Genomic DNA, 17,631 nt, shown 5'->3' on the forward strand with positions numbered 1-17,631 from the left:
TATTTGAATTTGAAACACTTATTACTCTTTCAGAATAAAAAGAATAAATCACTTTTTGAACACTCTACTATTAATTTAATAAATTATTCTTTTATGAAGGCAGTTAATGCTATTTACAAAAGTGTAATCTCCTGAAGTAAAATAATATTTGAGAAAGTCTAGTCCTCTTGTTTTAAATGAAACAGACAAGTTTGAGTCTCTGGTTGTGAAACCAATGGGTCTTACTGAATATTAAGATGTAAAGGTTAAGTGTGCAGTTGTTTGCCTTTGTAATGAGAATTTCTGTGTCTCAGCTTATTAAAAACCAGAAAGTTTATATGAAAGATAGTTGCTGTACTTGAATTAAATTAGCAAATATGGTGTCAAAATTATCATACATGCAATATTAGAACTGAAGTTTTGGTTCTGTATTGAATTTAATAATTAAATTAAGGCTAGTACTAGACTGCTACATTTTATATAAGGAGTAAACAGCTGGTATAGCTTCCTTATCATAGAAATCCCCATGTTGAACCATTGTTGGGTATATATATGGTTAGAAAAAAATCAACAGATTCATCATTAGGATGCTGTACTGAATGAGTAAAGTGATAATTGAGTCTGAACATACCACAACAGAAATCTTGAGAATGGCTGTAATGGGGCTAGAGTTTAAAAAAGAGGACACACATTGAATCACTAGGAGAGATTTGTTTGTAACACTGTACTATTTTTAGGCATTTAACCACAAGAATTTTTTAAAAAGTCATGCAGTGTTTTTTAAAAGTCATGGGGTGTTTATAACTTTATAATTGTTTATCAGTTTGGGCAAGAGGTCTGGAAATAAATAAATAGCATGCATACACACACATATGTATGTACATGATCAGATAATGTATGGGTCCTTTGTTGGAAGAAAAAAATATAAGTAAATGTTGATGGTGCAGCTTCTTTTTCTTCTTCTTTCTTTTTATTTGTTATTTTCACATGTGTCTTCGGCTTAGATATTATGTCAAGCATTGGAAGCATTGCTTACTGATTATTCTAAGGATTCTTCCTGTATGAATCTTCTGTTATCCTATCCCACCAACAGTACAGTAAATGGAAATTTGGGGAAAGAAGCAATAAGAACTGCTGTGCATCTGCAGTAAGTTAATCAGATTTTGATACCCCAAAACTAACATGGCCAACAAGACTGATAGCCTGATGCTGCAGTAAATTGTTTTTTAGCAGGAAATCTGCAGTAGCTGTGTAATTTGGACAATGGAGCGTTTGACAGCTAACCCATCAAAAGCACTGCACCCTGAGGAAGTCACTCACTTCCAGCTTTACATTCAGCCAAGCATTGATAAAGCAGTGGCTAAATAGGAGAATCAATTTAGAATCCAATGATGGCAAGGCTCTTTATCCTATTGCCAAAGGGGACAGAGGCAGATAGTAAAGTATTCTGCCTGAGGTAGCTATATATGTACTTACCCAAAGGAAGGGATGGGGATGGGTCACCTATGCCTAATGAGTTCCTTTTCAGTGCCAGTTTGCTCACATACTAATAACAGGGTGAAAAGCTAAGCTATTATCTGTTCCCGAAAGATCTGATTTTGCAAAGTAACTTAAAGTTACTTCTAACTTTCTCTCATGCAAGATTCTAGAAGCTCCCAAAATTTGCAAAATGATTTTCTGACTTCAGGGAAAGAACGTCTTAGGAAAATATGTTTTTCTTTTCTATGGAAGTTTATCTCAGAAAATGGAATGAAAAGTGTTAAAAAAAAAAAAAAGAAAAAGATAGAAGGAATGAAGAGTGTTCCAACTCCCACACTGAGAGAGCACTTCCCTGAAAGTTAATTTTCATGTTGTTTCATACGAAGCAAAGTACACAGAGTTGTTTCATCACTTGCTCTACAGTTACGCTAATGGAGAAATTAGAGAGGACCATTGAGAAATGATCTTTAATTCTGAATGATTAGTCACCCTAGTAGCTCTTTTACTATTCCTTCTTCCCTAAAAGGAAGATTTCACATTTAAGATCCCCACTCCAAGTACCAGCTAGTTTTAAGGGAAGGCCAGAGATGCCAATGAGAGCAGACTCAGGAGAGGCAGCAAAGCTGTGACAGGGTGAACCAGTGGTTGTCATGGAACCAAACCATCGTTATACCTGCTGGAAAATATAACTGAAAATCATAATGTGTTGTAACCGCTGTACTAATCAGTCCAGTGTCTAACCAGGCCAGTGTCTAGCGTCAGCATGCCATCAAAAGTAGAACCAAACATGTATGCTTTGGAGTAAAAGGCTAAAGGGAAACAGTGTTGACAAATCTATCAAAGACCGACATGAGAGTAGAGGGCAAGCTTGAAATTGTAGGGCATGAAAACCCAGTGAAACTAGACAAATAGGGTAACACATAGTAAATGCAAAGCCTTTCTCATATGAAAAAGCCATCAAAGAGTGTGCCACAAAATAAATGCAAGGGTGAAAAAATGATAGCAGCGTGGCAAGCAGTTAATTAAGAAAAAATAATGTTACTTTTTCTGAATTTTGTGATGTTTATGATATTTATCATTTTTCAGATTTATAATCTATGACTTCTTTTCTCCTTCTGAATAAAATGTTCACTTCTGCATCTAAATCAATATACATTACTTAGAATATTCTTCTTAATGAAACCTCCCAAATTTTGTAAGCTTCAGTTCCCACAATACTAAAATATGTTCCTAAGGGTCAGAGACGATGATCCTGATGAAAGGATTTGAGGTTTGCCGAGGACTGACACTGAGTTGTAAAACAGACAACCCTAACCTAAACTGTGACTTAACTCATTGTCACCAGTTGTGGACTGGGAAACTGGTCAGCTGGTCTGAGGGTCCTGAGCCTGAGTGTGGATGCTTTAGTAACCCTAGAATTTAGGCTTTGTTCTGTCTTTGTTTTTCCTCCTCGTAAGTCTCAGTTACTAATTTTTCTGGTTTACTAAAGCTGCTGGAATGCAATATGCCAGAAGCGGTTGGCTTTTACAACAGGGATTTATTAACTCAAAACTTTACTGTTCCTAGGCCATGGAAAAATGTCCAAATTAAGGCATCAACAGGACGATACCTTCTCAGAAGACTAGTTACCAGTGAGCTTGGGCTTCTCTGTCAGCAAGGCACATGGCGACATCTGCTGGTCCTTGCCTCCTGGGTTTCGTTGCTTCAGCTTCTGACATCTTTGTCTATGCCTTTTTCTTTAAACTTTTCTGGGTGTTTCTCTGTGAGCTTCTCTTAATTTCACCTCTTAGTTTCGATATGTGTTGTATCCTCCTATAAAGGACTCCAATAAGAGGATTAATACCCACCTTAGGTCATATCTCAATTGAAATAACCTAAATCAGAACATCCACCTACAAAAGGTCTATAAGCACAGGGATATTAAAAGAACTTGGTGCTTTCTAGGTTATATACAGACTCCAAACTACCACATTAACCCACTGCCTCATACACACACATATACACATACCTACTGTTATGAGTTGAGTTGTGTCCTCCAAAAATATATGTTCCCATCCTAATCCTTGGTTCTTTGAATGCAACTCTATTTGGAAATAGGTCTTGAAGATGTGATTAGTTGAGAGGAGGACAGATTAGATCAGGATGGTCCCTAACCTGAGATGACTGGTTGTCCTTATAAGAAGGAAATTTGGACAGATGCACACAATCATGGAGTGGGGAATCCCATGTAAAGATGGAAATAAGAAGGAATGCCAGCCATTTGGAGATGGAGGAGATGCATCTTCAAGCCAAGAAAAGTAAAGGACTGCCAGCCAATACCAGGAGTTAAAAGAGGCAATGATGGAGTCCCCCCTTTAGGTTTCAGAGGGAGTATGGCCATGAGACTCCTTCATTTTGGACTTCTTCATTTCAGAACTGTGAGGCAATACGTTTCTGTAGCTGTAGGCCACCTAGCTCATGCTCCTTTGTTGCAGCAGCTCTAAGAAACGAAGGCACCTACATTCCAGGATTGTGTTCAACAGTTAATCATTCAATCTGAGATCATACTTGTATGACATTCCCCCATTGTTTCAATATTTTAATAGCCACCTAGATCTACTGCTTTGTTTTAATGTTTTAGCAATCTTTTTTTGTATATAGGCACTTATGCTGCCATTTAAGTAAACTGATAAAAGTGTATGCAATACTATAAAATTGTTGATAGTAAAGCACTGAAAATTTAAAATTAAACTATCAAATAATTAAGGTGAACCATTTAATTTGACATTCTAGTATCTGAAATTTAGCTAAATTTTTTGAATTTTAATTATTTTTTCTTAAATAAAAATTCACAGATAGAGATATATGGTGGTGGTTGGGTAGGTTTTTTTTTTTTTTTTTGGTGAAGTCAGAAACACATGTTTATTCTAAAAGATGGAATAAGAAGACAGACAAATAAGAATAATCACTCCTTACGCTTCAGTTTCTTCTAGCAACATGGCAACCCCACCATACACATTTTTCTTTCACAGCAGATCTGCTGTGAACTTCAAGCCATTCAGCACTTTCGTGAATAATTTCACAGAAATACACAATCAACACATCCAATTCCGTAATGTAGTTCTCCAACGTGGTTCCCTTAGATGCACTGTGGATGCTCAGTGCTGACGAGTGTTCACACACCCAGGCAAAGTCTAAGTTTCATTCTATGCCTATGAGAAATTCATGTTTGTCTTGCTTATTTGATAATACTGCAACAAATTTATTGAAAAGCATGTGATTCTAAGATAAAAAGCACATTATAATATATTTATAAACAATGATGATGTTGTGTAATAGAATTTCAAAATACTTAAAATCCTAAATGTGTTTCCCCTTCCTGTGTACTGGGTGAAATCCTTTGTAGAACGAATTACACACTTGACAAATATTCATTGTAATGAAGATTTTAAGTTGATATGTTAAAATTGAACAAACCATGAACTTTAACACTGTGCATGTTGCATGGTCCCTGTGAGAGGGATACTTTCTTTAATGAAGTTAATTAAAGTGGGCTCAGAGCTGTTAGCTACATGCAAAATCTGAAGCTAAATGCTTAATCATAGAAATTAAAGATGATAATTCAATGAGTCGTGAATAAATAGTGTGGTTTTCCTCCAGGATATTCACAAAAGTGACTAGTTTGTCATACAAGTGGGAAAGAGGGTGAGAAAAATAGCAAAATAGCATTACAGTAAATCTGGGAATCTAGTTTGTGCTTTTTTTTGGCAAATGACTATTTTTAAGAAGATGTATTAAAAATGGTCACAGAAAGAAAATTAAAGCCATTAGACGTAAAGAAAAATAGAAAGGAACAAAAAGAACTTTCAAAACAAAAACTTTAAAGAAGGTATTTCAAGAAGCGACCTAATGGGAAAGGAGCAAAGTGATAAACGCAACAAATGCTGCAATAATTTATATTATTTTTATGCCATCTCGACACACGTCTTTCAGGCCTGTTCATGTCTCTTATCACATCTGCAGGCTCAATCAAACAACCCTTCTCTAGGTGTTTTGACAGAACCAGCAAAAGCATGAGGCAGCACTGCCATCTCCTCGCCTCCTCTCTTAGTGCCTGTGCTCTCAGAGACTCAGCATGCCTCAGGAGTGCCACAGCGTTATTCGGATGCTATCAAGCACCTTTCTACCACCATGTGAAACTAAATCTGAAATTCCACAAGGAATGGGGTCAATCTTTCAGTGAAAATAATAGCCCATTTGAGCGCTTCTTCTTTCTCTGACCGGAAGGCAAGCTCTCTAGAGTCCCCAGGGGATATTTCCTAAAAACACTCGGAAAGCTCACACATGTGTGCTGTGATTTTTCACAAGCGGGATACTCAGCTTGGGGAATAGGAAAATCTCTGCAATGCTGAAAAATGTAGAAATGGGAAAGATTTATGAGCGGCATCAGAAAGGTTTTTGCATAATTTAATGTTGTTTGTGTTTTCTGAAGCTTAGATAATTGCTTATTAAAGATTCTAGCAAGTTGATAGAAATAGTGCTTGCTACATGGTAATCACTATATGACAGAAACCTATTCTAGCAAATTTTCCAATAGTGCACAGCATGCATCTGTGACTGAGACAAAAATCAATGCTTATGGATTTAGCCATGTAATCCTATCACTTGTTTTGTGAGATATGATTTGAAATGTAAAGTACGTTAAGACTTAAGTGAACTTGGAGGCATGGAGTCTCTGGGGTGTTTCTTAGTATCCTATTTATTATTGATCAGACTTTTTTTTTTTTTATTGTTTCTCTACTCCCCTCTTCACCAGTAGGTTTTTAATTATGTGTTTGGGAACCAATAAACTATCCTTAGTAAGAATATTTATCTCCTACTTTCAGAACAAGTAATATTTTTGCATTTCTCAAGCCAAGAACATGAGCATGTGGCCAATCAGGTAAAGTCTTAAAACAAAATAGTAAAACATTAGACGAAGTTTCTAACTTTTACAAAGAGGTGGAACATTCTCTAGAAACAACACAAATTCAGTAAGTCAAATGTTCCTAAATAACCTCAAATAATACTAAAGTATATTCTTAGTGTCTACAGGTTAATGTGAAGTTTTAGAAATTGTAGATTACATTCTAATTAAGATTTAAAACTCATTTGCTTTCAAATTTACTGTGATATAGTGATAGAACTGTAAAGGCAGTTTGAAATAGTCATAGCTACCTGGGGTCCTTCATTCATTCACTTGACACATACATATTGGAGATCCCTGGATGTGCCAGGCACAGTGAATGCTGAGAGAGTCCTTCCCTGACCCTATAATACTGCAATTCTAGTCATCTGTCATAAGCTTACCAAGGGAAGAAGCTAATATTAATTGGAATTACATAAGCCATGTTTTGTGTGTGTACATGCAAAAAGTTTTCATTTTTTAGTTTTTGAAATGACCATCCAGAATAGCCTTATGATATCATAAAAATAATTCCATAGGTTTTGTTTTTTGTTTTCTGGGGTTTTGTCGCATAGGCCTCTATCAGTTCTTTAATCTGGCCTATTTTGAGGTACAAGTCTGTTCAATTTGGTAAATGTTTCTCCCATTAAGAGATTATGCCTGTATCTAAGAAACTGATCTTTAGTTCCTATTGTGAAATTGAGTTGCATTTACTGTATCTTTGGGGAGGGGGGGATATTGCAAACTAACTCCAATTTTAAGAACTATAATTCTCATTTCCAATAGCATATTCTTAATTTGGGAGGCACATGACCTGCTAAAGAAAGATAGGCCATCCTCTACAAAACTATTAAATCTATTAGTGGCTGGATTTTAGACATAAAAATGTGAAAGAAGAGAACATCGGTTTCTGGGTAAGTAAGACATGAATGAAAGCCACTGAAAATATTTTTCTCTCTGTTAAAATAATTATGGAGGTGGGGACTATTGCCAGTGGTAAGAATTTGCTTGCTTTGCATACATGGGTGTATATTTAAAGCAAGTCACTTACTGAGAAGGAATCCTTCAGGGTCCTACAAGCCCTGTGGATGTTATTTGTTTACACATGCAGTCAAAGCTTTTTAAAAGTTATTTTGTCTTTAAAAGAACAAATCTACAGAATAACCTTCAGCTAGTATTAATTTGTCTAAAAGTCGGGCCTGAATGCAGAACACATCTGCCATCTGTCAGCTGAGAATTCCCCTGCTGCCGCCCGACCCCCGCTCCCTACAAAGACCTCTTGGGGCAGTGGAAACCTGGGCAGAGGTTCTTCTTCCCTGGCAGAGAAGGAACCCATTTAGACAAATCGTTACAACCCATTACCTAACAAAGTGCATGTTCTTAGGGAACACAGTGATACTTGCCAATGAGTTAATCGGCAAAATAGACTATGAGAAGGTGAGATTAGTAGTCTCGGGAAAGATCAGAATCCAGGAGATGCCAAAGCAGTTTCAGTTGCCATAAATCTTGGCCTGGTTACAGGGATTTTCTCTTAACATTTTAGAATTCTATCCGGGTTTGATCTCTTTGTTCCTCCACACTGGGTTATAGCTGGGGCTGGAACAGCAACTGAGGCTTTCCTGGAGCTTGATGGAAATTTATTTGAATAATTGATCATTCAATTAGTAGAGCAAATGTTGAACAGTTGGACAGCTCTTTTTATCAGTGTTATGGGAAGTAATTGTCTGCAGTTCATTATAAAGCAGAAAATTGAAGTGTTATTCAAAAATAAGAAGATTAAATACAACCCCTTCCCCCAATAAAGCTGTCTTACCTGTACTTTTTTCAGTCATTGTGGTTTGAATTTCTTCCTTCAATGCTGATACATTCCAAAATATAATCAAGCAACTGATTGCATTCCTTGAATATTACTAAAGAGTGATTTGCTTATAGTAATTGTGTCTAATGCTAGTAATTCTGCAGAGTTGAGGCTTATGAGTAGAGACTGATGCTAGCACTTCATTGGTTTTAGCCTAAAACATCAGAAAAGGCAGACAACCAAAACTGGGGCGACTTTGGGCTACTCTGAGTCTCCACCTGATTTATGTGAAGACACTCTATTTTCAAGAAAAATGCTTACATTTGAAATGGTCAAATTTGAATTTTTAATGATAAAATATGGGATGGACGCATGGTTCATTATCGGCAATATAATGCTTTATCTTAAAAGTAATTTGAAAATATTAATCTAGGAAAAACTTATAGAATTGCAACTTAATCTTATTTCATGTTAAGTTTGACCCCTCTTTAGACCTGCATATATATCTATACACCAGCTTAGGGTTTATGTATTTGTTTGTTCATATAGAACATGAGAACAATTTCAAGATTTAAAAGCAGTCTAATCTCTTTTGGTCTCTCTAATCAGATAAACTTGCTTCTTAAAGTAGTAACTGTGGATTATCTTAAAACCCAGAAGTACAAGGTCTAGAACCAACATATTTCATATATATATGAAAGATAAAATACAAAGTGGATTAATGAATCAAATTAATGAGTCAAAGTTCATCAGAATAAAAAATTCTGTTTCTTCCCTTTATTTAAAAAAAAAATTTTTTTAATGAGAAATGACTTCCAAAATAATATTAAATAGTAAGCACCCTTATTTCATTTCTGGATTTAAAGGGATTTTCTTAAGAATTTTGTCATTGAGAATATTGCTTTTCATTTTAAGATAGATGCTTTACTATTAGAAAATTATCATTATAATCTTATTTTTAATGAATGGTAAATGTTATCACATACCTTTCCGGATCGAATTAGTCATACACTATTTCTGTTGTTTGGATAAATAGGTTATATTAACATATTTTCTTTATAATAATCGTGTTTTCATTTCTACTATTCTTGTGTTTCGCCTTCATTGTAGAAGGAATATTTTCTGCTCTTGTCCTGAGCACTGCAAATGCTGGGGTCAGGCTTGTGTTGAAATATTTTCTTTTCCTTTCTTGAACTATTTTTTTAATTCACTGAAATCTGTGCTTGTGGGATGCTGCTTTGACGACCCCTTCTGTTACCACATGTCAGAGTGCCCAGTCGCTGGATTTTGTGTTAGGATATAGAAGTGCTTATGCTATAATTGAAGGGCTAATTCAGAGTCATTCTTCTGATCCAGAGATAAAAGACAGTTGGAGACCAACTCACAGATCAGGTCTCATCTATGGTGATTCTGTAACAGGTTATCATTAAAATGACACCATTATATTTAGAATTGCTTAGCAAATCTAAATTAAATGATATGATTATTGTCCCCTTTTTGTTTGGAAGCTGAACACAGCTCATTAGCCAGAGAGGAGTTAATGGGAGCATGCCACCCTCCTACATTTGGAAAGAAAGAGCTTTTCATTCCCTGTACCATATTCTAACAGCTAAGCAGTTTATTTCCTATAAACTCACGTATTCAATAACTGTTTATTGAATGCCTACTATGTGCCAGGCACTGTGCTGATGCTGAAGATATAGCAGTGAAGAAAACAACGCCTTTATGATACTCGAAAGAAGCATCAGCTAGAAATCATATTAACAAATCAACATATGCATAATATTGGGTGAAGGTAAAGGCCACAAAGAAGAACAAAGTAATAAGGAGGTAGAGAATGGTGAAGAAGGGTTGGTAGACAAGTGCCCTAGAAGAAGTGAGAGAGCAGAGTGTGTAAATACCTGGAAGGAGCAACTGACAGAGCCATGAAGATCCTGAGGCAAGAGCTGGCTTTGCAGCTGTTTAGAGGAAAGTCCAAGTGGTGGGAAGAGCTGGGGAGGAAATGAGGATGAAAAGACGGTGCTCAGATTATAAAGACATGGAGCACTCTGTGGTAAAATAAAGCCAGTGGAGGGTTCTCAGGGGTGTTTTGGCATGTGTGTTTTCATGTTTTATAAAGGTGACTCCGGCTGTTGGGGAATGGGGTGCATTTAGGAGGTTTCATGTCAAAGAAGGGAGACCCGCACTGTGGGAGTATAGACATGAGGTCTTGCCGGCTTGGACTCGGCTGGTAGCAGAGGATGCAGTGAAACTCGTTGCAGCCGGGGTATATCTAGTCTTGCAGAAATATGCTTTTACTTAATCCTAGCTGCAAGGAGTGCTGACAGAATCCTGCTGCGCATTTCCCTCTCAAGTAGTAGTCTAGTTTCCTGAGGCTCTTCCTGATCAAGGCTTACAGGCCCATGCCAATTGTAGCCTTTCACAATAGCTGAGCCCTCTGAACACTCATTTTTTTTGTTTTTGTCTTTTAAATGGAATGATTTCTGGGTATTTTGCTTAGAAACAGAAAAAGTCTGCCCTGTTGTCACATCATTTCTGATGTTAAGTGCCATGTTTGTTTGTTTTTTTATGTTTTTTTATTGTAAGAAGACTCAGATCTGTTTTTGAATGTGGAATGAATACTAATTTTTAATAAAAATGCAGTATTGCTCAAAGAAAAGACGGAAGAAACAGAAAATCAGGCTGTTAAATCCCGCAAAATGTTTTCAAATATCTCTCAATGTTGTGGACTAGGAAGACAAAAGAGAGATTAAGAAATCTCTTGGGAATTAATGATATCTGACAGAGCAAATCTTTCCTGTTTGAAAATTGTTTTTCTCTGGGTGGTAGTGTGGGGCGGGAGGGGGGAGGGGGGACGAGATGTAACATCGAAAATATGAAGTCCAGTATTTCTGCATTTGTGATGGTGATTTAGCCTAATTTAGGCTCAAATACATGGATGCTAAACACTTAGAAAGCAGCTGTTCTTCTAAATATATTAAGCAATTTACTTTAGGTAATGTAGCCTATAAAATTTTAATTTTGGATTTAATAAACCATATCCGTCAGTATGCCTAGTGCACTTTGATATTCAAAAAATGAAATATGGGCATATTTGGTGAATTTCTTCTCAGGATGCTCCACTGGAGAAGGGTCAATAGTTTCCTAATGAAAGTAGTCAATAGCAATTCCTCTTAGGAAGCTCAAGGAAATTAGTGTTATACAACAGGCATCAGCATCTTGGGTTTTACACAATTATGTGATAGGATTGTTCTAAATTTCAGGAAACGGTTTCAGGAGTCATTGCACTGAAGAGGTAGTTTGATAGGAAACAGCATAATTGTCTTGACTCTGATGCTGTTTGCATTATAATCTAGAAACCAGAAAAGCAGTAGCTTGAAACCTCTACTAAGAAAAACACAGTCTTTATAAATAAATTGTCAAAGGTTAGTAAGGATTTAGGCACTTTAGTGTTATGATTTGGAATGGAACAGATGTTTCAGTGGTGAAAATTTATATTAAATGCCCATTTGATTTATTGCTTCTCAACTGCTCTGCATGCTTTAAGCTGTGGGGTTTTGATATTGATGCTTTTTGTGAAAAGCCATTTACTTAACAGACACTTATACAGGCCTTGTGTTCCAGGTGATTTACACACATTAACTCATTTAATCTCTATAGCAATGCTTTGAAATTGGTAATAAAATTTTCTTCCTTTTGCAAATGAAAAAACTGAGGCACAGAGAGGTTACATAATTTGCCTAAATTTACACAGCTATTTAAACGGTTAGCTCAGGTAGTGTAGATGCAAGGCTGTGGTTCCTACTCAACAGATTATTCTGCATCTTCTTTAACCTTTAGAATAACCAAAGGTCTTGGCCTTTTCTAACTCCAATTCCAATCCCACTAGATTTCACCTAAAAAAAAATTGTAACTCTTTTATTTCCTTTCTTAATGTAACTGTAGATTGAGGAAATGCTGACGCACAGTGACACATGCCTTATGCAAAGTATATTTGCTTCAGTTTTAAAAGTAGCTTGGATTTCCTCTTCTTTAACATTTTTTTCATTTATTTTATGACATCATTTATATCAAGAAATAACCTATGGGACAAAATTCACCAAAGGATGTTATGGAGCTAAAAAATAAGCTGCTTAACCGAAACCTTACTGAAAGCAGACAGGCTTTCCATTCATCTCTGAAGATGCTTGTTTTTCCCAGTTAAGAGAAGGAAATTGGTCATAAATATTGAGCCAAGAAAGTTTATCTGCTTCCTCTGTAGCATTTCAATAAATAAAAAGTGAAAAGAAAATCAATGTTCGCCTATTTTCTAATGCTAGCTCTGGTTTATTTCATTGTCTAATTAACATTTGACATACCATGTAGTAGGTAGGAGCTCGCTGTATTCGCTAGTGGCCTGAAGCAAATTCCACTGCTGTGGTTTTGTTAGATTTCTTAAGCTAAGCTATGATAGACAAGTCAAATTACAAAAATACCAAGGGCTACTTTAATGCTCCTGAAGTCTTGATTTCCGGGATAGCATTGGCCCTTTTAAGCATATCCAAAATTAGTGTCAGCGCTTCTAAAAGTATAAAGTAATAATGATTCTCTAAAGTTCCTGTTAGTGGCTTAATGTAGGTCATTCGATCTTCCCTGGTCATTTGTGCATGAAGTCAATGCAGGTTTAGGAAAGTATACCTTCTCTTCCTTGTCCTTGCTATTTCTCAGCCACAATAGTAACCTTATAGTAATTCCATTTGAGAAATCCATGTCTTAATTTGCTCAATTTATGTCCATCTTGCAGCTCTGTTTTTACAATCAATTTATTAACATGTATTGAGCTCCTACTGTGTGCTGGAAAAATGAGAAGATGAATATACATTTCTCTCAGTTTGATGATGGAGACAGTAATCCATAACCCAGGTTAGACCTGGCTAAGTGCTTGGGAGCATGGGAAAAGCATTGATTACCTGCATCTAAGGAATCAAGAAAAACCTTACAAAGAAGGCCAAATTCGATCTATGTGTTGAAGGAAAGGTGAAATTTTGCCAGCAAGAGAGTGGGCAATTACACAGAGAGTGAGGGTGCCTAGGAAAGAGAGGGTACAAGGAACAAGGACCTCAGGGAGTTTAGCCATTTGTTCAACAAATATTTATGGAGCGCATATGTTTTGGAAACTGCTCTTATCATTTGCAATGATGAACACATTAATGAGCAAAACAGCCAACACTTCTTGTCCTGATAGAGACTGAATTCTAGTGGGTTAAAATAGACAGTTAATAATAGAGATATAAGTAACTTGTTAGTAGGCTAGAAGGTAGCAGGTATTGTGGGGGTCAAAAAAGAATAAGAGGGATTGGAAGTGCTGGGATGGGAAAGAGCCACAGGTTGCAATTTTAATAAATCAGATGAAAATTAAGGAGAATAATAAAAGGTCAAGAATTAGGATTAAGGTAAAGAATTCGAGTAAGGCCAAGAATTAAGGCCAATGAAAGTCCTACATGCTCAGAGTAGGATGGGGAGACCTTAGATGAGGCAAATAAAAGATGGTTGACCCATTACCATAGGTAATAGGAAAGCATGAGTGGATTTTGGAGAAAGTAATAGGATTAGATGACATAATAGAAAAACAAACAAACACTGGCAGTGTGGAGTTGGGTTCTAGGCCAGGAGAATAGGTAAGTGATTCTGGTAAGAATTCAGGTGAAACTGAGAGGATCCATCTAGAAGCTGGTGGTAAAGAAAATGGGATAGAGTTCAGAAACATGTCAGGGGTATAACTGACAGGATTTGAAAGTGGGTTGGTTGAGGTGTATAAGGGAGAGGAAAGAATTAAACGTGACTCCCAAGTTACTAATTTTGTTGACTTAAGAGGATAATAATTGACTATATATGAGCTAACCAAGTCAAGAAGAAAATCTGATTGATTTATAATCAGATTATAAATTGAATGACTATGAAGTACCTTGCTCAGCAGGTGCACAGTTTTGTTTGTTTTCTTTTATACCCTCCCTTCTCTTCACTCTGGATAGGTTGAATTTGGAGATGCTAACCACATGTTCATATGACGGTGTTCAATAAGGTGGCAACTTGCATTTGACTCATAGAGGTCTGGAGATACATATTTAAGAGCTATGGAACTAAAGTGAAGGAAGGGAATGAGTACACAGGAAAGAAAAATAATTCTACTTTAAGGAACAAAACTATATTGTATTCTTTAGTTAAATAATCACCAGAATTGGAATGTTAATTCAAAATGCAAGTCTTTGATTTGATTAAAGAAAGCATTTTTCACTCCAACCTTTCAACAGTTTTTCTGAATAACTGTAGTATATACAATCTATACAAGGCTATAAATATATACATATATATATAATATATAAAATCATAATTTATCCACCTAGTTACCATCTCAGAGTTCTAAGCATATAACATTCCTCATTATGAAACATTTTTATTTCGTGAATCATTCTCCAGTTCATCGTGATCAACTTGAATCAATAATTGAGTCAGAGAAAAACCCACAAAAGTTTTTTCATTGTCTTGTTTAAACTTAACTATCTTGAACAAAACCCTCTTTTTTTCCTTAATTCCCTCTCATATTACCCAAAGAGGATAATACAGGAATGCATATGTGTGTGGCTAGATAGATAGGCAGACAGACAGATGCATATATAGAGAGATAATGCATATACATATAGAATCATGAATTTATAAGTGAGTTTTGACATTTCCTTTTGAGCACCATGAACTTGGACAATTCAACATTTAAACAAAAGGGAATTCCATGGACTAGTCTTTCAATTTGTTATCAGGTAAAGAACTTAAAGTATCACAAGATTAATATCAGCCATGACCCTGTTTCTTGCCTGACTGATTTAAAGATTGTTCTGTTGCATAAGTAAGGCAACCTGTTTGTGAATTGCTTGAGGTTAGCGCACACTTGGAGGGTGCACTATGAGTAAAAATTCTTTGGCTTCACTAAATGTCAATTAAATCAGAGCTCTATATGCCTTGTGTATGACTAAGATGTGTAATAGTTTCTTTATAGGTTCTTTTCTCATCTCTCTCTGTCTAGAACGTTATTTAAGCAAAGAGTGTCAAAGATATATTTGAGATCCTGGTTCTTTATTGACAATTTGTTATTATAAACATGGTTCAATCCAAAACTGATGTAAATTTTACTATTTTAGCCCACTAAAATCAATCCTCAAATTATGATCAGCATACTATTTCAAGAAATCATGATCTCAAAGCTTGAAACAATTTGCCCCAGCATCATTTGTGAATAATCACTGCAGTAATGCTATTTCATAAGTCATCCCTCCTTATCTCAGGTGCATCTTTCTCAACGTAAAGACAGCCTGTCTATTAACTCAGCAGAAATGAGGGATAGAAGTTGGTAAATTAAAACTCAGTGATAGACATAAAGGTCATTAAAAGCTTAGCTCAGTCCTAGAATCATATCTATGATTCTTCATCGTGTGCATGCTGGATAGGAAGGCTGAAAAATGTATCTTCATCTGTCACCAGTTGTTTCACATTATTTTCTTTTACCAGGAAACAAATGTCTGGGGCTTCTGCAAGCAGAATTCCTAGATTAGTACTTTGTCCACTGTAAACAAGTAGCAGCATATCTCTAAAATTTTATATTTATCTTTGCATGACTCCTTTCATGTAGGAGTGTCCCATATTGGAAAGCTTCAGACTCTCCACTCTGGTGGAACACCTCAATTCTCTACCCAGCTGCAGACAAATCAGGTGACCTTTGGGATATCCCTTGCTTGTACTTTGTTTATATTCCTTATATATACACAAGCTTGAGTGGATTGTTGCAAGGATTAAGAAGGCCATGGATGCAAGTGCCAAGTATTGTGCCTGCACACAGTAGGCCCTCAGCAAATGAAATATTGTGTAATTTAGAACTTTGGACATTCATACTGAGAAAAGAGCACCAATACGATGAATGGGAGATGATAGATATTGGTCATAACCACAAAGAAAAAATACCAATCTATTTAATGATGTCAGCTTTATTTTATTCAAGCCATAATTTAATTGACTAATGTTAGACATAACCCCTGGAGTGTATTCCTTTCTTCTCTATCCATCTCTACCAACCCTTGTTAAAGTTTCATTACAGAAACGAGTGTATCAAAATCCCAAGCCTTCAAACATTCTATTCTTAAGGATATGTTCACTCTATTTATAATTGAGATTTCAGGTAAATATTTCTGATAGATACAGGCAGGTATTCTGAGGTTAACTTTCCAGCTTGACTCTCTCACTAATTCACCAGGATTATTAATTAGAAAAACAATTATTTCTTAAAATTAGAGAATGTGTTGTTATGTGTATTTGAAATATGCATGAATCCCCACACGGGGTGAAAAATTCAATGTTATATAAACTGCAGTCAACACCTTGTCTTCCTATAAGATTAACCTTTAAAACAGTGAATTATGTGAGCTATTTTCTGTTTGTCATACAGGCCAGCTTATCAACCTTTTAAAAGGAAGTGCTGAAGTTGATGGTCCTCCAGTAAGCAATCATCCTGTGTAACTCTGTCCTTTTATGTTTCCTGTTGAAAGTCTGGGCCTGGAAATGGTGTTATTAAATGGTGTATTTTTAATGAGGTCTGACTATTTCGTATTCTAAAGGTTCTCTTCGTGAGCTCCTTAGAGACGTGTTACCACAGTGCTCGTGGCAGGGTAGCAATCTGCTCCTTGTTATCTGGGCCACTCACATGTGTCGTATTAGAGATCTAAAGCCCCAGGCCAAATTCCTTTCGAGAGCCACACACAGAGGGTTTGTGCTGTGGAAGCAAACTTTCCCTGTTCGTGATAGGTGACTGGATATTTTGTGAAGGATGGTGAGCATCAGATGTGGTGTCGGCACCTCAGCAGAATGAGCAAATACCTTCGTTTTCCCTTTTCTTTAAAGAACCTGCGACAGTGCCTTGTGCTAAAGAGAGAGCGCCAAGGCCGTGTATAATTGACTCACTTATGGGGAGACAATCCCTAAAAATCTGATCGGACAAAACTTCCGGGGAGATGGCTGACTAGAGCAGTTTGAAATTAGTCCTGCTCCACAGAAAAGTTAGAGAAGTGACAGGAGGGCGACTGAGGCAGCAGTTCGGGAGTGCAGGACTGACCTGGGAGAGGCTTCTGCACCACATGCAGCAGCCCTGATTGCAGAGGCCGAGGAACTGAGAAGCAGAAGGCTGGAGCCTAGCTTGGGGTGGAGGCACAGAGTGGCAGAGCCCGCGGGAGTGCACAGACAGGTACACGGGACTAGGAAGTAAGCCAGGCCGCATTCCTTGGGCAACCTGCCCTCACCGGCACAGCCCCGTGACCAGCGACTTACCCCACACCCCACACACCTGAACCTCCACACCCACTTCCATTCCATGCGCTCCAGCCACCCCCATGCCACCAGCTCCCAGTGCACATACCTGCCCCCCACCCCCCAC

General features: G+C 36.8%; 1 protein-coding gene across 12 annotated transcripts in view; it reads left to right on the forward strand.

Moving 5' to 3' along the window:
- Positions 1 to 17,631, forward strand: part of UNC5C (unc-5 netrin receptor C) — a 381,478-nt gene that overhangs the window by 164,777 nt on the left and 199,070 nt on the right. For 7 of the 12 annotated variants that reach the window (XM_077142824.1, XM_077142818.1, XM_077142819.1 and 4 more), the window contains one exon: positions 984 to 1,126. The exons of the other annotated variants lie outside the window; for them this stretch is intronic. The gene's annotated coding sequence lies outside the window, so the exon portion shown is untranslated. The remainder of the gene's footprint in view (positions 1 to 983; positions 1,127 to 17,631) is intronic. 12 annotated transcript variants of the gene reach the window in all.

This window comes from Tamandua tetradactyla, chromosome 24 (assembly GCF_023851605.1).
Source record: "Tamandua tetradactyla isolate mTamTet1 chromosome 24, mTamTet1.pri, whole genome shotgun sequence".
NCBI classification, from domain to species: domain Eukaryota; kingdom Metazoa; phylum Chordata; class Mammalia; order Pilosa; family Myrmecophagidae; genus Tamandua; species Tamandua tetradactyla.